Raw genomic sequence first — 22,272 nt, forward strand, 5'->3', positions numbered from 1 at the left:
TGGTTACCCGGAATAACTTTTAAACCGGTACCTCAACAGCCTAAACAAGGCTAGCTTGCCATGCCTTTGGCATACTGGGGGTCATCCCCCCAACAGCATCTCCAGCCGCGTCCCTCAAAGCGTCCCCCAAAGAGATTTGGGATGCGCTGGATAAAAAAAACGTTTTCACCTGTGTGCACTAAAGTTTTTTTTTGTCCGGCGCGGTCCAATACGTTGTCCGGTGTCCCGAGCCCGTCCCCGCTACACATGGGACGCTCCAGGCGTGCCGGACATAACGAAAAGCGAGGTGAGGAGTGGCGGGACCGACGTGTCAGCGACACAGGAAAAATTCATCCCCCTCTCCCGCCAAATCGCGCCTCTCCCGCCACATCGCGCCTCTCCCGCCGCGCATTTCTACTCTTCCAACACATTTCCCTCTCCCGCTGATTCACTTTTCCCCCTCCCGCCGTCGCCGCCGCTACCTCTCCCTATCCATGGCGTCGCTGATAGGCCCCCAAAAAATGCCAAAAGGAAGCGGCCACCAAGCCGCCGGGCAATGAGATGAAAGGGGCGAAGGCGCCCTTCGCGAAAGGCGCCGGCTCCGAAGAAGAAGCCGGAAGGCTGGACCGACGATCAATGGCAGTAAGACTGCATGCGCCACAAGAGATGTCGACGGCGGAGCGGAGGGGACGGAGGGCAGCGCAGCAGGAGAAGAAGACGGTGGCGGCGCGCACGCAGCAGCACGCGCTGGCCGCGTATATTGCTGCCACCAACGCGAGCCCATGGAGTACGTTGGGGCCAGTGTATATTCCGGGAGTGATGTCTCCGTCGACATCTGGGTTCGACAATGACGTCCCTTCCGCCACTCCCGGATGCGTGACGCCAAACTTGTCGTCACGGTACTAGGATACGCTGCCGCATGGCGGCTTTAACCCCAACACCATCTTCTACTTTCCGGTGTACGAGCAAACGCCCCAACACCGTCTTACCTGTTTACCAAACGGCTATCTTCCTCATCTCGCCATCACCTGTCATCAAGCTCACCTGTTCACCGCGTAAATGCGTAATGCACAGCACACACAGTGCGTGAGCAGCGAAAACATACGTGGAGGTCGCCCTATGGGCCCTGCGATCCAAGTGTTTCCATTGAGCTGTTGTGATCTTGTCGGTATTTACGGTGGATGGTTGCACATGATCATCCCGCCCGACGAAAGGGAAACCTCTGCAAAACCTCGCCGCGACGAAAAGCTGCTGGTTTCTCGGCAGGCAAAACGGCCGGGCAAGGGTTTGTTTAACAGCTAACACTCTGAAACTAAAGCTGCAGCTAAGCTAGCTTTGCCTCCCGTCCTTCTCTCATGTTTTTGTCCAAATTCGTGTCCGAATGGCCAAATGCTTCGGACCGCTAGGACACCCCTAGATATAAACGGACGTTCAGTTAAAAATGACTTGTGTCTGCAGGCCGACGGAAATGGACACGAGCGGACACTTTGTGTGTCCGATTTACGTCGCTTCGTTGAAGATGCCCTAAGCTTCAACACCCACCCAGGGAAAGCTTAAGTCTTTGTAACTGACATCAGGATAGGCACCAGCTGTTAAGAACCACGAGTGTTCACCATGCCACGACATAAACACCTACAGTCACCCTAGGCACGAGAGCGGCCACACAAACTGGAGGCACGCCGTCTATATGAAGCCGGTCATAGCAAGATACATGGCATTGACGAGTAGGTAATCCAAAGAGGACCCCGGAGAACTCGCAACTCGTGTGTCATGGCCACGACTCGCAACTCGTGTGTCATGGCCACGACTACATGGGGAGGGGGGGTGGGGGGTGGAGGGGGGATGCGGAGCGACTGTGATGATCGTTGTTTCCTAACAAGCGGCACAACAGCATGATCACTGTTTTGATGTTCGTTCGTGCATGCAAATAACTAAAGTGTGATCTGGATGCATGCTTTTTGACGAGAATGAGTAGGTTAAGTAGTTTACCATATCTACTGGCTTATGTTCGTAGACACAATATGATGTGTGCGTGTACATGTCTCGGCCTGAACCATGATTAGCATACATAAGACATTTACTATGTTATCCATCAGGCTATTCACAAGTAAAAATTAATTCACAAGAATGGCAATATATATATTTACAAGTAATTTACAAGCTACAATAGTACTTAACACTACAAATTCATTGGCTACTTTTTTGACGCGTGAGATTTACCTTAAGGTTTGCTTTTGCAACATACATAATGATGTATTCTGTTTGCCACAGGTCTGCTTAATGAAGTTCAGCTGGCAGCAGTTTGCCATAGGTAATGCTCTAAGCACTCTGTCAAAGTAGAATTATTCGTGTTTGGAGCTCTTCTGGCCATCGTTTGATTACTGTCATACACAGAGACTACACGCCCTTACTTCAGATTCCCTGACGTGAAGCATTTCTGGGCGCGTACAGCCAGCGGGAAATGAAAATGTTCGTCAGCCCGCGCGCAGACAGCAGCATCAGAGCAGCGCATGCTCCATTAATTCTTCAGCCAGCACGGAGACCGTCGCCGAGGCAGAGCTCGATCGGGCGCAGCGAAAGCTGTCTAGCTAAACTCGTCGCTAATGATTGGCGCGCGACTCATCTCGACTTTGCACCGCCACCACTAACCCAGGTTTCTGCTCGATTAGCCATGCATGAGCGGCGGTCGACTCGTGGCGTGGCCCAGCTTGACGCGCCGACCATCCGTGACTTTCCTGCCACTGCAAAACTGCAAGAGCCGCTCGCTCACTCGGCTATGGATGAGCACGAACGGATGACGGGTACCACCAGCGCCGGCCGGCTAGCGGCTTGCGAAGAACTGAACCGTGATGATGAGGCCGGGGAGCCAAGATTAAAAGCCTCGCGGCACCGGCGTTGCGGCAGGCGCAGACACCACTTGCATCTTAGTTCAGTCCTAGCTACTAGTTCCACTAGTGGTAATTTTGTAGGTAAAGATGGCCGTGCGCGCGCGTGTTGGTGCTGTGATGATTCGTCGCAGCACAGATAACGAAAGACGGGGAAATGAAAGCCACATATAGCTACACTCTGCCCCGCCGGCCGCCGGCGTTCGGCTCTTTCCCCCTGTCGGCGCGCGCGGGAACTGGGCGGTGGGCGAGAGCAGCTGCACGCGGCTAGCTAGCTACGGTGTGACGGTGTGAGTGCTATCAGAGATTCAGAGAGAGTCATAGAGGAGACACCGGTTCGGGGGACGCAGTGATGCTGCTTCCGGCGCTTTGCGTCCGAGCTTCTGTCCTCGTTGTCTCAAAATATACTACAGTACCTCCGCGCAGGCCCCGAGAGCTTCCCCGATGTGATTCCCCACCACCATTGACATCGGATCCCGATGGAACTCCTAGCCAGTAGCAGTCCCTCCAGCCAGAGGCTGTGCGTGCAGGGAGATGCCGACTGGGAATAATGGGGCTCCGGAGTTCCCTGCCGGGATGTTTTTTTTTTTTTAGATAAAAGGCAACAGCGTGCCCGACTTTAAATTAATAAAGCCATCAGGTTCAACAAGTTTTACAATGCTGCCGCATACAGCTTAGCCAAACGGAACGACAAACTAGAAGAAAACACGGGTAACCAGACGATACAAAAAGAAGGTGCAGGGGCAGACTCCAGGAACAAGAGAAACTAAGTCTTCACTGGCTTGGTTGTCCTGGTCTCACGGCGGCGTACAGCTCCCTCAGCTTGTTCTCCAACCACCGGAGGCCCTCCCGGTCGCTTGGCTTTGCCTTGCCGCTCCATAGCTGTATAAAGAGAGCAGTTTTGAAAATCACATTAGCGGGGTGGTTAATAACTTTCTTTTCAATAGTGAGTTTATTACGAATGCTCCACAGGGCCCATGATTGGGCGAGAAAGAGTAACCACAACAGCCTACGGGCCCTTCCCGCAAGGCTGGAGAGAATAGCATGGAACTGTGGGAAGTTCCCAGGGTTCCAGTTACAGTCGAGAATCTCACGGATGGCACTCCAAGCAAATTTTGCAAGGGAGCAAGCGAAGAAAATATGACCCGCATCTTCCATGTGGCCACAAAGGGCGCAGTTACCCGAGGCAGGGCCGTGGCGCATCGCGATTTGCTTGCTAGAGGGTAGTCTATCGAGGATGAGCTGCCAAGCGAAAATTTTAATCTTCAGGGGAACTTTGGCTGACCAGACGTCCTTGTGGTAGGCAACAGAAGCCCCTTGAGAGAGTTTGGCATACAAAGATTGCACAGAGAACTTGCCCGAAGGTTCTAAGTGCCATGAGACTTTGTCTTTGCAACTAGAAAGGGAAAAAGGCTCAATGAGCCTCCCCAGCTCGCTCCATTGCCGCCGTCCTTCCAGATTGAGGGAGCGTCGGAAGGTGATATTGATGTCCCCAGCATCTAGGGCCGCAGCCACCGTGAGGTTTGGGTTAGAGCAGATATTGAAGAGGTCAGGGAACAGCTCTTTGATGGGTTGGTTACTGCACCACCAGTCAGACCAGAAAAGAGTGCGACGTCCATCCCCAATGACGTGTTTCGCTCCCAGCTTGAAGAATTGCTTAATTTTGTGTAAGCTTTTCCAAAATTGCGAGCCCCCGTGTCCGGTGCCCTCGAACAGGTTATCGGCGTCGCGATATTTGGCTCTGATAATCGTCGCCCAGATAGAAGCCTCGTCTTGGTAAAGCTTCCAAATCCACTTGGACAGCAGGGCAGTGTTCATCTTTTTTGAGTTAAGCAAGCCTAAACCTCCCGAGGATTTCGGCCGGCAAACCGAAGGCCAATTGACCATATGGTATTTACGCTTGTTGCCCGCTCCTTCCCAGAAGAATTTGGAGCGGTGCGAGTCGAATCTAGCATGAATCCCATCATGCAGAAGGAAGAGGCCCATGGCAAAAATGGGAATACTATCAAGACACGCGTTGGACAGGATCAGTCTTCCCCCAGAGGTGAGAAGTTTACTCAGCCACGGTTCAATTCTGCCGGCCAGCTTGCGGACCAAGAACAACCATTGTTCCAGCCGGAGCTTCCTGTCTGAGATAGGGAGCCCAAGGTACATGAAAGGGAAAGAGCCGCATTTACAGTTAAGCTTATTCGCGACTCTTTGCTGTTCCTCCAAAGGCTGGCCCATCACGATGACTTCACTCTTATGATAGTTGATTTTCAAGCCGGACATGTCTTCAAAGCACATAAGCAAAAATTTGAGGTTGGCTATGTTTTCTTCCGTGTTTTGGATAAGGATGAGCGTATCATCCGCATACTGAAGGTGTGAAATCCCGCCAGGGATCAAATGGGGCACCACACCCTGTAGGTGGCCTGCCGCCCCCGCGGCAGAGAGGATACCCGACAGTGCCTCGCCAATGAAGTTAAACAGGAGAGGAGATAACGGGTCCCCTTGGCGCACCCCTCTTTTGTTCCTGAAGTACGGGCCAATCACACCGTTGATGGAAATGGCAGTCTGACCGCCGGATACTAATTGAAGCACTCTGTGGATATAGGCTTCTTCAAAGCCTTTGCACCGAAGCACTTCGGCCAGGAACTCCCAGTTAACCCGGTCGTAAGCCTTCTCGAAGTCGATCTTAAGGAGAACCCCTCCTAATTTCTTAGAGCGCAACTCATGCACAATCTCCAAGAGTGCAAGAGGGCCTTCCAACAAGTTCCTCCCTTTGATGAAAGCCGTCTGATTCAGACTGATGGTTTTCTGCGCAATGGGGTCTAGACGAAACGCAAACGCCTTAGAAACGATTTTGAAGATCACGTTAATGAGGGCGATTGGGCGAAACTGGGAGACATTGTCCGCCCCTGGGACTTTGGGGATCAGGGTGAGGATGGCGAAGTTTAGGCGAGAGATGTCTATGCGTCCCAGCATAAAGTCATTGAGAATATGGAGAACCCCCCGTTTAACATTGGGCCAGAAACGCTTGAAGAACAGAACAGGGAAACCATCGGGACCCGGGGCCGTGTCGGATTTCATCTCCCGGACGATAAGATCTAACTCCTCCTCAGAGAAAGTCAGCATCAGCTGATTGTTGTCCTCGATCGAAACTTGAGCGTTTGACGTCCAAGTCCTTGGAGACAAGGTACAGGAGCGGCTCCCCGCCGATCCGAGCAAGGCACGGTAAAAATCATAAATGGCAGCTTGAATTTTCCTGGGATCATTCGTGATTTCGTTCCCAAGGTTAAGAGAAGAGATCGAGCACTTTCGTCTCCGTCCATTGGCCACCGCATGGAAGTAGGCCGTGTTGGCATCCCCCTGGAGGGCCCATTTGATCCTTCCTCTTTGGCACCAATATTCTTCCTCCGCACTCACGATTTGGAGGAGTTGGTCTTCTAGGTAATATCTAAGAGCCCAATCATCCTCATCCAGCCCACTGGAATCGGCCTGCACATCCAGCTGCATGATTTGGGTCATCAGGTTTTCTTTCTCCCTTTTACTGGCCATGCCCAAGTTGCGAGCCCAACTTCGGAGATGTTGGCGCAGGCTGCCAGACATGAACTGCCACCAGTCAATGATATCCCGGCCTCCCACTTTGGCCGAGAGATTGAGCCAGGCATTGTGGAGCATGGGAAGGAAGTCCTGGCGTTCGAACCATCCTGATTCGAAGAAGAAGCGATTACTTCGCTCCGGCAACCCTTCGCCGGAGTCAAAGATGAGCGGGGTGTGATCAGATCCCAGGCTTGTTTCCGCAGAAAGAGAGCACAGAGGGAAAAAACCTTCCAAAGACGGAGAAATGAAAACACGGTCGAGGACCGAACGGACTGGGTTGAGTTGGCGGTTCGTCCAAGTGAACCGAGCCCCGGAGCGCGGAATTTCCCGAAGAGCCCAGGCAGCAATGTGTTCGTTAAAAAGATCTATGAGTCTCCAGTTCAGACGATCGTTGTTCTTGTCACAAGCCGCCCTAATGAGGTTAAAGTCTCCGCCCATGAGGAGGGGAGTATTGGTTCTGGCTACCTTGGCCGATATTTCCTCGAGGAAGACCCCGGATCGCCCATGATCCGCAGGTCCATATATCCCAATGATCGTCACAATGCGCTTGTTCGCCCGATTAAGGATGGAGGTGCTAAGGTAGAATTGACCCATATCTACCACTCCCACTTCAAAACTACTGTCTCGGACGCCCATGAGCATGCCCCCGGAATGCCCATTAGCCGGGAGCCAGCACCAGAAAAACTTGTCGCCCACTTCTAGGCTACGAAGTTCCAAGTCAGTGAAGTCTTGTTTGATGGTTTCCTGGAGAATCACTATGTCAATCTTGTGCTCATGGAGGTAATCCTTCAGAAGAGTTCGTCGCCCCCTACGACCGAACCCCCGGATATTCCAAAAGAGGCATCTCATTTGGAAACCCTTCCTTGAGCCCGTGCTTGGCGGGTTAGCGGTCTTGGTCCCACAGGGTATTGCTTCTTCGTCACCTTTCTCTTTTTGGCTGGTTTGTCCTTGATATCAAGGATGGTGTTACCCTCCCCAATTTGTGCCACAGACCCTTCTTGTGGCACCTGGGGGTCCTGCTCAGCCATGGCCGACGCCTGAGCTTTTGCCGCCTCAACCTCCGCGTTGTGTCTTGCCGCTGCCAGATCAGCTTGAGCAAGCTCCCTAGCTTGTATCAAGGAGATAATTTTCTCGGGAGGGCCCAGAGAGGAGGAAGGAAAAAATAACACAACTATCGTGCGCCACCGAGAGCAACTTATCAATAGGAACGGATTGGAAAGCAGTAAAATTGGATGAGTCGATGTTACCTGGGTTGGATGAGGAAGGAGCGTTTTTGACAGCGGCGTGGCGGATGGCTCTGGCCAGCACTGGCTCGTCCGCCACCCCTGCACTCCTTGCGCTCTTCCTCAGAGCTTCAGCGGTGGAAATCTTGGTTCGGGGCGCACGTGCCACCGACGCCCCCAGCGCCGGAATGGGGGATTCTTCCAGAAGAGCATGCGGAGTTGCTGAAGAGTCCTTGATGGCAGGGGCCTGGTGCAGCGAGGTCTTCGTCACGTCCGTCCCGGAGATGTCGACTTCCTCAGCGAAAAGTTGTGACCCAGCAGTTTCCAGCATGAGCTTCCTAGAAGGACGGTCGTTGTTGCTTTTGCTGCGCCTTTCACTGGCCCGAAGTGCGGAGGCCGTGGATTCCCCCGAAGCCGGGCTGTGCCAACCTATCTCGTTTTTGTCCTCGACCCCCAAGGCCAAGGCCTTCCCCGGCGTGAGATAGGATTGTCCCTCATCCGTTTCTTCAGACAGAGAGGTAGAGAGCTGTAATTGTTCCAAGTCTGAATGCCGTGGGGACGAGGCAGGCGGGGAGACGAGCACTTGCTTGATCATATTGGCCACAGTGGGAAAGATGTCTCCATGCTCCGTGAGGTTCGAACCATACTGAGTGAAAGCTGTTGCCGGGAGCGTGATCTTCTTCGACTGAGAGTCCTTGGAACGGCAGGCAGAAGGTGAGCAGGGGGAGGTGTACCCGTCTGTGGCCACTTGCGGGACAGATTTCCTCGCAAAGCCCTCATTTCCCCCTGCCGGAGCGGAAGCAGGGGTGTTCTTGCCCTTGTCGGTGTGTTTCTTGCGTCTTTGGTCCCACCTGTCTTCATCTGTCTCTTCTTGATCTTCCTCTTTGTCATCTTCTCCGTTCTTGGCCGGTGGGGAGGGTGGATCGGTGTTTGTTTCCACTGCCGGGTCCTTGGAGATGGGAACAATACGGATCTGGAATCCTTGCATGTTCACAAACAGAGTGATATGCTCTTGCAGCTGAACAGGAACTTGGCATCCGAAAGACATCTTGATGGGGCCATTGGGGTGGTCAAGGGACTCCACATCCACCGCGATGGGCCTGCCCACTTCGTGGGTGCTAAGGAGTAGGCGATCTGCGCGGCGAAGAGGAGGCGGAACGCCAATGAGGTGGACCCACACCTCTTCCAGCTTCTCCACCACGAACGGGTCATCCGTGGGGATCGTGACGATGGCCTTGGTCTTGCTCATGGGTAAGGTGATGCCGCCACCTCGGATCGCCATCCGCAGGCTTTCTTTGGACGGGAAAACCACGGAATAATCTGTACCGTTGAGCTTGCACACCTGCCATGTCCAGTTATCATCGACCAAGTCTTTAAGCTCATCTTCCAATTGTTCTTCATTGAGGCCCTCTTTCTCAAGAATGATAAGAGCGGCGTTGGTTGCAGGTTGGTACATCTCCTCGTCGGGCACCTCGCAGCAGACGAAGCCTTTACGGTTTCCTCCGAATCCCGCCCAGTAGGGATCCAGGCTCTTGGAGAAGGAAGCGCACATCGCTGTTGGGTGGCCGTGCTTCTTGCATTTCACACAAAAGGCTTCCGCGGTACATTCCGCCTGAACATGTCCTTGGTTCCCGCAGTTGTAGCAGGTAATATGGGTTGCGTCCAGGCTGGTGCTGTTGGACCCTCCAGCAGCCAGACCAGGAGCCGCCTGGGCAGGACCAGCCCCCTGTGGGATTCTAGGCGCTCGATGATGTCTCTTCTGTCCTCCCCGAACTTGGTCGCGCCCTCGCGGTCCAGCAGGGGGAGGAGGAGGCGGCGGGGGAGGGTACTGCGGGTGCTCTGATCGACGGTGTTGGTTGTAACCTGAGCGCTCTCTGTCTCTGGCAAGGTCGCGTTGAGCCTGTTGGCGCCGATGTTCTTCTTCCTCGCGTTCCAGACGCTGGCGGAGATCGCGGTCCCTGGATCTCTCGCGGTTGTCGTCGATGGCCTCGAACGGGCGCTTGCCCCTGTAGCTGCGCTCCCGCTCCATGGGGATCAGGGACCAGACGAGCTCGCCGGAGGAGGGGTCGGTGGAGTGGTGGAGGGATTTGGCGTGGCGGCGGTTTCTGCGAATGTCTCGACCGGGAGCAGGAAAGCCAAGATCTGGATCTCTGCCGGGATGCTTTACCAGTCGTGGGAGAAGATACTTACCAGTCTTGTTCAGTGTAGAAATTGTAAAGCTGAAGTCTAGTTGGAAATATCGAACTCAAATCAGGTTCAAAATGTGCCAACGTCACAGTTTATAATAAGATAGAATTATACCCTCGGGTTTATTGATTATGGCAGCCCCACATTTGTCTCGCTCTGTTAGAGCATCTCTAACAGATGCCCTATAATAAAGACCAACAGTTTTTTAGGGCAATAGAAGGTAAAAAAAATATCTCCAACAGGTGCCTTAAAATAAGGCTTCTCCAAATTTTGCTCCTCTCTGCCCCATATTTGGGGCAGAGGGATCCGTGCGTGGACCAGTGCCTTATCTAGGAAACATCGCGCGGGAGGGGTAATCGCCACTCCCTGATATGGATATCCAGGCCTGGTACACTAGGACATCCATTGATATGATAATTAGGTCTAAGATTGTACCAGTATTTTATTATAGTCTTGTTATTAGGAAATAATAATGTAGCCAGGTCATGTGTTGAGCCAATTAGGGTTAAATTAGTGTTGTGTTTGATTTTGGGCCTGTCCAAACCAAACCAGGTCAGGGCCCATAGTGGGGCGCCCCAGCCTAGCAAGGCTGGTCGGCCACTTCCCCTCATATAAGGAGGTGGGATGGCTAGGGTTTAGATAGACAAGTTTAGACTAAAGTTTAGGGTTTTCCCCATTGCGTGTGTTCACGTGTATCATCCCTCCGGGGGTACGGCGTTGCCGTTTATCTATTATATCCGCTGCGAAGGTTCTTGTGTTCATCAAGGATTGTCTAGCTCAAGGTTTGAGGCATATCGTTCATCGATCCGTTGCTTGCTGGATTCGTTCCCTCTTCTCCAGGCTGCATTCATCGCGTTGTTGGGAGGAGTTACTACCCCAGGTTCTCGCTGTGAAAGATCGGGCAACACCCAAGGTGGATCTGCTGGGATCCCCCTTATCATCTTGGTATCAGATTCTCGGGTTTCCTCGGTAAGCCATCCACAATCCACCCCATAGTTGAGTTGTGAGTGTTTTCCTATCCAGAAAAAGCCAAAAATATTAGGGTTAGGGTTTGCCATAGCTTTAGATTGCACTAATTTCGAGTTTTAGTTGGCTTTCGTAGTGGTTTTTGCGTATCTTTTTCTTCCATCTAGTATTGTTAGGGTTTGAGTCTCCGCTATCATCTAGTTTCAGTTTTTGTTACTCTGAGTCCACATAGCGTACAGTGTGCTTGTTCCCAACCATAGACACAGCCTATCGATATAAGTGACTAGGAACTTCCCCAGAAGAGACTAGTTTTACCGCTCGACAAGCTGCTCATTAGGGTTTTGGTGCTTTGCATATTTTGTTGGCTGTGTTATCAAGGAGTTGTGTCATAAAATCAAAAAAAAATAGAAAATAGAAAAGAAGCAAAAAGAGCTACATAGTTGTGTTTCAAAAAGAAAATTCAAAAAGACAAAGTGTCAAGTGCTAGTAAGATCAAGTGAAGGTCTAGTTTACTTTTCTGCACCGGTAGTTGAGCAATCTTGTGCCTGTTTCATTGAGCTTTGCTAGTGTATCTCGAGTGCATTGCAACCTTTCCTCCATATAGTTGCATTGCCATATTTATCGCCTTGTGTGACTATCTTTGGTTGTCTACGGTCACCGCTAGAGCTTGTTATTGGTGCAAATAGATAGCCTACCTACAACCCCACATATATCATGCTTTGCCGTGTGATTGTTCTTATACCCTTGATATTCGCTTCGCTACATCTGTGCACTAGTTGTTACTACAAGTGGTAAGCAACACTAATTTACTTTGGAACGGTAAGATCTCCTTTTCTTATCAGTTTTTGAGTGAGTTGTGAGAGTACCACCATATATTTTTGATTTAGTGCACTAACCTACTAATCATGTCTGCTAGTGATCATAAACTTGTTAACCAGAAAAACAAGGATTCCGCAGATATCATCACATGGAGGGAGTATGAGGCTCTTCGTAATGAGATGCGACATGAATTCCGCATTCAGGGTGATGAGCTTAGGGGAACGGTCCAAGGGATCTCCCAGAAGCTGGATGCTACTAATGAGACCGTCACTACAATGAAAGATCAAATGACGGATATCCAATGCGCTCTTCAAACTTTGCAAATGTCTGTTGAAAATCTTACAAACCAACAGCAACAAGAGGATGAAGACCTTGATCCGCAGGATGAAGTACCTGGTCGTGGTAACCGTCCTCGTGGTAACCGTCCTCGTGGTTTCGCTGAATTTGGCCGCCATGGTCGTGGGCTTGATGAGGAAGATGGATTGGGTAAGCCCAAGTTCTCCATCCCCAAGTTTGAAGGAGGAGCTGATGTTGAAGAATACCTCACTTGGGAGCTCAAGATTGAGAAGTTATGGAACTTACATCCGAATTACACAGAAGATAGGAAGATCAAGCTTGCTTCTTCCGAATTTGATGGCTATGCATTGCGTTGGTGGGATGCACTTGTTCGTAATCGACAGGAGGATGGTGAGCTGATTGCGCGTGAAACACACGTCCGTTGGGAACCCCAAGAGGAAGGTGTGATGCGTACAGTAGCAAGTTTTCCCTCAGAAAGAAACCAAGGTTTATCGAACCAGTAGGAGCCAAGAAGCACGTTGAAGGTTGATGGCGGTGGAGTGTAGTGCGGCGCAACACCAGGGATTCCGGCGCCAACGTGGAACCTGCACAACACAATCACAGAACTTTGCCCCAACGTAACAGTGAGGTTGTCAATCTCGCCGGCTTGCTGTAAACAAAGGATTAGATGTATAGTGTGGATGATGATGATTGTTTGCGAAGAACAGTAAAGAACAATTGCAGTAGATTGTATTTCAGATGTAAAGAATAGGACCGGGGTCCACAGATCACTAGTGGTGTCTCTCCCATAAGATAAACAGATGTTGGGTGAACAAATTACAGTTGGGCAATTGACAAATAAAGAAGGCATAACAATGCACATACATATATCATGATGAGTACTATGAGATTCAATCAAGGCATTACGACAAAGTACATAGACCGCTATCCAGCATGCATCTATGCCTAAAAAGTCCACTTTCAGGTTATCATCCGAACCCCTTCCGGTATTAAGTTGTAAACAACAGACAATTGCATTAAGTATGGTGCGTAATGTAATCAACATAAATATCCTTAGACAAAGCATCGATGTTTTATCCCTAGTGGCAACAGCACATCCACAACCTTAGAACTTTCTGTCACTGTCCCAGATTTAATGGAGGCATGAACCCACTATTGAGCATACATACTCCCTCTTGGAGTCACAAGTATCAACTTGGTCATAGCCGCTACTAGCAACGGAGAGCATGCAAGAACATAAATAACATATATGATAGATTGATAATCAACTTGACATAGTATTCAATATTCATCGGATCCCAACACAACATGTAGCATTACAAATAGATGATCTTGATCATGATAGGCAGCTCACAAGATCTAACATGATAGCACAATGAGGAGAAGACAACCATCTAGCTACTGCTATGGACCCATAGTCCACGGGTGGACTACTCACACATCGATCCGGAGGCGATCATGGTGATGAAGAGACCTCTGGGAGATGATTCCCCTCTCCGGCAGGGTGCCGGAGGCGATCTCCTGAATCCCCCGAGATGGGATTGGCGGCGGCGGCGTCTCTGGAAGGTTTTCCGTATCGTGGCTCTCGGTACTGGGGGTTTCGCGACGAAGACCTTAAGTAGGCGGAAGGGCAGGTCAGGGGGTGTCACGGGGGCCCCACACAACAGGCCGGCGCGGCCAGGGCTTGGGCCGCGCCGCCCTGGTGTGTCGCCGCCTCGTGGCCCCACTTCTTATCCTCTTCGGTCTTCTGGAAGCTTCGTGTGAAAATAGGACCCTGGGCGTTGATTTCGTCCAATTCCGAGAATATTTCCTTACTAGGATTTCTGAAACCAAAAACAGTGACAAAGAATCGGCTCTTCGGCATCTCGTCAATAGGTTAGTGCCGGAAAATGCATAATAATGACATATAATGTGTATAAAACATGTGAGTATCATCATAAAAGTAGCATGGAACATAAGAAATTATAGATACGTTTGGGACGTATCAAGCATCCCCAAGCTTAGTTCCTACTCGCCCTCGAGTAGGTAAACGATAACAAAGATAATTTCTGAAGTGACATGCTATCATAATCTTGATCATACTATTGTAAAGCATATGAGATGAATGCAGCGATTCGAAGCAATGATGAAGATAATGAGTAAACAAATGAATCATATAGCAAAGACTTTTCATGAATAATACTTTCAAGACAAGCATCAATAAGACTTGCATAAGAGTTACTCATAAAGCAATAAATTCAAAGTAAAGGCATTGAAGCAACACAAAGGAAGATATAAGTTTCAGCGGTTGCTTTCAACTTCAACATATTTATCTCATGGATAATTGGCAACACAATGTAATATAACAAGTGCAATAGGTAAACATGTAAGAATCAATGCACACAGTTGATACAAGTGTTTGCTTCTGGGATAGAAAGAAGTAGGTAAACTGACTCAACAATAAAGTAAAAGATAGGCCCTTCGCAGAGGGAAGCATTGATTACTATTTTTGTGCTAGAGCTTTTCATTTTGAAAACAAGAAACAATTTTGTCAACGGTAGTAATAAAGCATATGTGTTATGTATAAGACATCCTATAAGTTGCAAGCCTCATGCATAGTATACTAATAGTGCTCGCACCTTGTCCTAATTAGCTTGGATTAACATGGATTATCATTGCATAGCATATGTTTCAACCAAGTGTCACAAAGGGGTACCTCTATGCCGCCTGTACAAGGGTCTAAGGAGAAGGTTCACATTGGATTTCTCGCTTTTGATCATTCTCAACTTTGACACCCATACCGGGACAACATAGACAACAGATAATGGACTCCTCTTTAATGCATAAGCATTCAACAACAATTAATTTTCTCATAAGAGATTGAGGTTTTGTGTCCAAACTGAAACTTCCACCATGATTCATGGCTTTAGTTAGCGGCCCAATGTTCTTCTCTAACAGTATGCATACTCAAACCATTTGATCATGAGAATCTCCCTTACTTCAGACAAGACGAACATGCATAGCAACTCACATGATATTCAACAAAGGTGAAAGAGTTGATGGCGTCCCCAGAAACATGGTTACCGCTCAACAAGCAACTTATTAAGAAATAAAACACATAAGTACATATTCTTCACCACAATAGTTTTTAAGGCTATTTGTCCCATGAGCTATATATTGTAAAGACAAAGAATAGAATTATAAAGGTAGCACTCAAGTAATGTACTTTGGAATGGCGGAGAAATACCATGTGGTAGGTAGGTATGGTGGACACAAATGGCATAGTATTTGGCTCAAGGATTTGGATGCACGAGAAGAATTCCTCTCAATACAAGGCTAGGCTAGCAAGGTTGTTTGAAGCAAACTCAAGTATAAAAGGTGCAGCAAAGCTCACATATGAACATATTGTAACTATTATAAGACTTTACATTGTCTCCTTGTTGTTCAAACACCTCAACCAGAAAATATCTAGACTCTAGAGATCAATCATGCAAACCAAATTTTACAAGCTCTATGTAGTTCTTCATTAATGAGTACAAGGTACATGATGCAAGAGCTTAAACATGATCTATATGAGCACAACAATTGCCAAGTATCACATTATTCAAGACATTAAACCATTTACCACATGCGGCATTTTTCGTTTCCAACCATATAACAATGAATGAAATAGTCCAACTTTCGCAATGAACATTAGAAATTAAGCTAAGAACACATGTGTTCATACGAAACAGCGGAGCGTGTCTCTCTCCCAAACAAAGAATGCTAGGATCCGATCTTATTCAAACAAAACGAAAATAAAAACAAAAACAAACAGACGCTCCAAGTAAAGCACATAAGATGTGACGAAATAAAAATATAGTTTCACTAGAGGAACCTGATAAGTTGTCGATGAAGAAGGGATGCCTTGGGCATCCCCAAGCTTAGACGCTTGAGTCTTCTTAAAATATGCAGGGATGAACCACGGGGGCATCCCCAAGCTTTGACTTTTCACTCTTCTTGATCATATTGTATCATCCTCCTCTCTTGACCCTTGAAAACTTCCTCCACACCAAACTCAAAACAAACTCATTAGAGGGTCAGTGCATAATTCATATATTCAGAGGTGACATAATCATTCTTAACACTTCTGGACATTGCACAAAGCTACTGAAAGTTAATGGAACAAAGAAATCCATCAAACATAGCAAAACAGGCAATGCGAAATAAAAGGCAGAATCTGTTAAAACAGAACAGTCCGTCAAGACGAATTTTTAAGAGGCACCAGACTTGCTCAGATGAAAATTCCCAAATTGAATGAAAGTTGCGTACATATCTGAGGATCACGCACGTAAATTGGCAGATTTTTCTGAGTTACCTACAGAGAACCATACCCAAATTCGTGGCAGCAAGAAATCTATTTCTGCGCAGTAATCCAAATCTAGTATTGACTTTACTATCAAAGACTTTACTTGGCACTACAATGCAATAAAATAAAGATAAGGAGAGGTTTCTACAGTATTAACAACTTCCAAGACTCAAATATAAAACAAAAGTGCTGTAGTAAAATGATGGGTTGTCTCCCATAAGCGCTTTTCTTTAACGCCTTTCAGCTAGGCGCAGAAAGTGTGTATCAAGTATTATCAAGAGACGAAGCATCAACATCATAATTTGTTCTAATAATAGAATCATAAGGTAACTTCATTATCTTTCTAGGTAAGTGTTCCATACCTTTCTTGAGAGGAAATTGATATTTAATATTACCTTCCTTCATATCAATGGTGGCACCAACCGTTCGAAGAAAAGGTCCTCCCAATATAATGGGACAAGATGCATTGCTTTCAATATCCAAGACAACAAAATCAACGGGGACAAGGTTATTCTAACCATAATACGAACATTATCAATCCTCCCCAAAGGTTTCTTTATAGCATTATCAGCAAGATTAACATCCAAATAACAATTTTTCAATGGTGGCAAGTAAAGCATATCATATTTTTTTTTAGGCATAACAGAAATACTTGCACCAAGATCACATAAAGCATTACAATCAAAATCATTGACCCTCATCTTAATGATGGGCTCCCAACCATCTTCCAACTTCCTAGGAATAGAGGTTTCAAGTTTTAGTTTCTCGTCTCTAGCTTTTATGAGAGCATTTGTAATATGTTTTGTAAAGGCCAAATTTATAGCACTAGCATTGGGAGTTTTAGCAAGTTTTTGTAAGAACTTTATAACTTCAGAGATGTGACAATCATCAAAGTCTAAATCATTATGACCTACTGCAATGGGATCATTGTCCCCAATGTTGGAAAAAATTTCAGCAGTTTTATCACAAGCAGTTTCAGCAGTTTTAGCAATTTCAGGTAATTTTGCACGCTTTGCACTAGGAGTAGAAACATTGCCAACACCAATTATTTTACCATTGATAGTAGGAGGTTTAGCAACATGTGAATCATTATCATTACTAGTGGTGGTAATAGTCCAAACTTTAGCTACATTATTCTCTTTAGCAAGTTTTTCATTTTCTTCTCTTTCCCATCTAGCATGCAATTCAGCCATCAATCTTATATTCTCATTAATTCTAACTTGGATGGCATTTGCTGTAGTAACAATCTTATTTTCATTATCCTTATTAGGCATAACTTTCAATTTTAAAAGATCAACATCAGAGGCAAGTCTATCAACCTTAGAAGCAAGAATATCAATTTTATCAAGCTTTTCTTCAACAGATTTGTTAAAAGCAGTTTGTGTACTGATAAATTCTTTAAGCATGGCTTCAAGACCAGGGGGTACACTCCTATTATTGTTGTAAGAATTCCCATAAGAATTACCATAACTATTACCATTAGCAGAAGGATATGGCCTATAGTTGTTACCAGAATTATTCCTATAAGCATTGTTGTTGAAATTATTATTTTTAATGAAATTCACATCAACATGTTCTTCTTGGGCAACCAATGAAGCTAAAGGAACATTATTAAGATCATCATTAGATCTACCATTCACAAGCATAGACATAATAGCATCAATCTTATCACTCAAGGAAGATGTTTCTTCAACAGAATTTACCTTCTTACCTTGTGGAGCTCTTTCAGTATGCCATTCAGAGTAATTTATCATCATATTATCAAGAAGCTTTGTTGCCTCCCCCAAAGTAATGGACATAAAGGTACCTCCAGCAGCTGAATCCAATAGGTTCCGCAAAGAAAAATTCAGTCCTGCATAAAAGGTTTGGATGATCATCCAAGTAGTCAGTCCATGGGTTGGGCAATTCTTTACCAAAGATTTCATTCTCTCCCATGCTTGAGCAACATGTTCATTATCTAATTGCTTGAAATTCATTATGCTACTTCTCAAAGATATAATTTTAGCAGGAGGATAATATCTACCAATAAAAGCATCCTTACATTTAGTCCATGAATCAATACTATTCTTAGGCAAAGATAGCAACCAATCTTTAGCTCTTCCTCTTAAGGAGAAAGGAAACAATTTCAATTTTATAATGTCACCATCTACATCCTTATACTTTTGCATTTCACATAATTCAACAAAATTATTAAGATGGGCAGCAGCATCATCAGAACAAACACCAGAAAATTGCTCTCTCATAACAAGATTCAGTAAAGCAGGTTTAATTTCAAAGAATTCTGCTGTAGTAGCAGGTGGAGCAATAGGTGTGCATAAGAAATCATTATTATTTGTGTTTGTGAAGTCACACAACTTAGTGTTTTCAGGAGTATTCATTTTAGCAATAGTAAATAAAGCAAACTAGATAAAGTAAATGCGAGTAACTAATTTTTTGTGTTTTTGATATAAAGAACAAGACAGTAAATAAAGTAAAGCTAGCAACTAATTTTTTTGTATTTTGTTTTAGTGCAGCAAACAAAGTAGTAAATAAAGTAAAGCAAGACAAAAACAAAGTAAATAGATTGGAAGTGGAGACTCCCCTTGCAGCGTGTCTTGATCTCCCCGGCAACGGCGCCAGAAAAAATGCTTCTGGCGTGAAGTTGACGTGGGAGATAGAAATCTTTGTGGTGTAAATTTTTTTCAGGTCCCCGGCAACGGCGCCAGAAAAAATGCTTGATTGCGCGTGAAACACACGTCCGTTGGGAACCCCAAGAGGAAGGTGTGATGCGTACAGTAGCAAGTTTTCCCTCAGAAAGAAACCAAGGTTTATCGAACCAGTAGGAGCCAAGAAGCACGTTGAAGGTTGATGGCGGTGCAGTGTAGTGCGGCGCAACACCAGGGATTCCGGCGCCAACGTAGAACCTGCACAACACAATCACAGAACTTTGCCCCAACGTAACAGTGAGGTTGTCAATCTCACCGGCTTGCTGTAAACAAAGGATTAGATGTATAGTGTGGATGATGATGATTGTTTGCGAAGAACAGTAAAGAGCAATTGCAGTAGATTGTATTTCAGATGTAAAGAATAGGACCGGGGTCCACAGATCACTAGTGGTGTCTCTCCCATAAGATAAACAAATGTTGGGTGAACAAATTACAGCTGGGCAATTGACAAATAAAGAAGGCATAACAATGCACATACATATATCATGATGAGTACTATGAGATTAAATCAGGGCATTACAACAAAGTACATAGACCGCTATCTAGCATGCATCTATGCCTAAAAAGTCCACTTTCAGGTTATCATCCGAACCCCTTCCGGTATTAAGTTGTAAACAACAGACAATTGATTTAAGTATGGTGCGTAATGTAATCAACACAAATATCCTTAGACAAAGCATCGATGTTTTATCCCTAGTGGCAACAGCACATCCACAACCTTAGAACTTTCTGTCACTATCCCAGATTTAATGGAGGCATGAACCCACTATCGAGCATAAATACTCCCTCTTGGAGTCACAAGTATCAACTTGGCCAGAGCCTCTACTAGCAACGGAGAGAATGCAAGAACATAAATAACATATATGATAGATTGATAATCAACTTGACATAGTATTCAATATTCATCGGATCCCAACAAACACAACATGTAGCATTACAAATAGATGATCTTGATCATGATAGTTAGCTCACAAGATCTAACATGATAGCACAATGAGGAGAAGACAACCATCTAGCTACTGCTATGGACCCATAGTCCACGGGTGGACTACTCACACATCGATCCGGAGGCGATCATGGCGATGAAGAGACCTCCGGGAGATGATTCCCCTCTCCGGCAGGGTGCCGGAGGCGATCTCCTGAATCCCCCGAGATGGGATTGGCGGCGGCGGCGTCTCTGGAAGGTTTTCCGTATCGTGGCTCTCGGTACTGGGGGTTTCGCGACGAAGACCTTAAGTAGGCGGAAGGGCAGGTCAGGGGGCGTCACGGGGCCCCACACAACAGGCCGGCGCGGCCAGGGCTTGGGCCGCGCCGCCCTGGTGTGTCGCCGCCTCGTGGCCCCACTTCTTATCCTCTTCGGTCTTCTGGAAGCTTCGTGTGAAAATAGGACCCTGGGCGTTGATTTCGTCCAATTCCGAGAATATTTCCTTACTAGGATTTCTGAAACCAAAAACAGCAGAAAACAGCAACTGGCTCTTCGGCATCTCGTCAATAGGTTAGTGCCGGAAAATGCATAATAATGGCATATAATGTGTATAAAACATGTGAGCATCATCATAAAAGTAGCATGGAACATAAGAAATTATAGATACGTTTGGGACGTATCATGAGCCACCTATTATCACATGGCGTGCTATGAAGGAGGCGATGAATTCACGTTTTGTGCCCACTAATTATTTGTGTACAATATATGATAATTTGACCCTATTGAGGCAAGGTGTGAAAATTGTGGATGAATACTACATGGAGATGGAGATGCTTATGTAGCGTGGCTGTGTCCGTGAGTCTCTAGAGATGACAATGCAGCGTTTTCTCAACGGATTGAAGTATGATATCAAAGGCATTGTTCGTCACTACAATTACACCAATATGAATCAATTGTTACATCATGCAAGAGAAGCTGAATCACAAATGGCTGAAGAAGCAAAGGTGAAAGGTCGTGCTACGGGAGCTGTGCGCTTCACACCTCGTGCGCCCCCACCTACGGTGCCGGTGCCATCGACGCGCTTCGCATCCTACTCTACTCCGTCTAGCAAGCTGGTCTCCAATGTGTCTAATGCAAAGAAGTTCGAATCTGCTGCAAGTACGAGTGGTTCTAGCATGTCTACTGCGCGCAATCGTGATATGGCTTGTCATACATGTGGTGGCAAGGGTCACTTCAAGAGACATTGTCCTAACCGCAAAGTCATGATTATAAATGAGGACAATGAGTATGAGACTGGAGATGATGTTGATCCTAATGCTCCAGAAGATGATGACTATGACACTGATGGTGAAGATGCATATCCGTCTGATGCTCGCACTATTGTTGTGTCGCATCGTGCTCTTAATATGTTGCCTAGTGCATCTACTCAGCGCTGCAATTTGTTCCAAACAAAGGCTTTAGTTGGTCCTGACAAGGTGATGTCTACGCCCCCTCCTTTTCCTGTAGACAGTGTTGGGCCTCCAAGAGCAGAGATTTGTAGAACAATAGCAAGTTTTCCCTTAAGTGGACCACCCAAGGTTTATCGAACTCAGGGAGGAAGAGGTCAAAGATATCCCTCTCATGCAACCCTGCAACCACAAAGCAAGAAGTCTCTTGTGTCCCCAACACACCTAATAGGTGCACTAGTTCGGCGAAGAGATAGTGAAATACAGGTGGTATGAATATATATGAGCAGTAGCAACGATGCCAGAAAATAGCTTGCTGGCGTGTAGTTGATGGTGGTAGTATTGCAAAGAGTAGTAACGCAAAGAAACAAGAACAAGCAGCGATAGCAGTATTTAGGAACAAGGCCTAGGGATTACACTTTCACTAGTGGACACTCTCAACATTGATCACATAACAGAATAGATAAATGCATACTCTACACTCTTGTTGGATGATGAACACATTGCGTAGGATTACACGAACCCTCAATGCCGGAGTTAACAAGCTCCACAATTCAATGTTCATATTTAAGTAACCTTAGAGTGTAAGATAGATCAATTCGACTAAACCAAGTACTAACATAGCATGCACACTGTCACCTTCATGCATATGTAGGAGGAATAATACACATCAATACTATCATAGCAATAGTTAACTTCGCAATCTACAAGAGATCATGATCATAGCATAAACCAAGTACTAACACGGATGCACACACTGTCACCATTACATCGTGCAGGAGGAATAAAACTACTTTAATAACATTGCTAGAGTAGCACATAGATAAATTGTGATACAAATACATTGCAATCATAAAGAGATATAAATAAGCACTTCACTATGCCATTCATAACAGTGAATAAGTATTCTGTGAAATATAGCCTAAGAGACC

The sequence above is a fragment of the Lolium perenne genome, chromosome 5 (assembly GCF_019359855.2).
Source record: "Lolium perenne isolate Kyuss_39 chromosome 5, Kyuss_2.0, whole genome shotgun sequence".
In the NCBI taxonomy this organism is placed as follows: domain Eukaryota; kingdom Viridiplantae; phylum Streptophyta; class Magnoliopsida; order Poales; family Poaceae; genus Lolium; species Lolium perenne.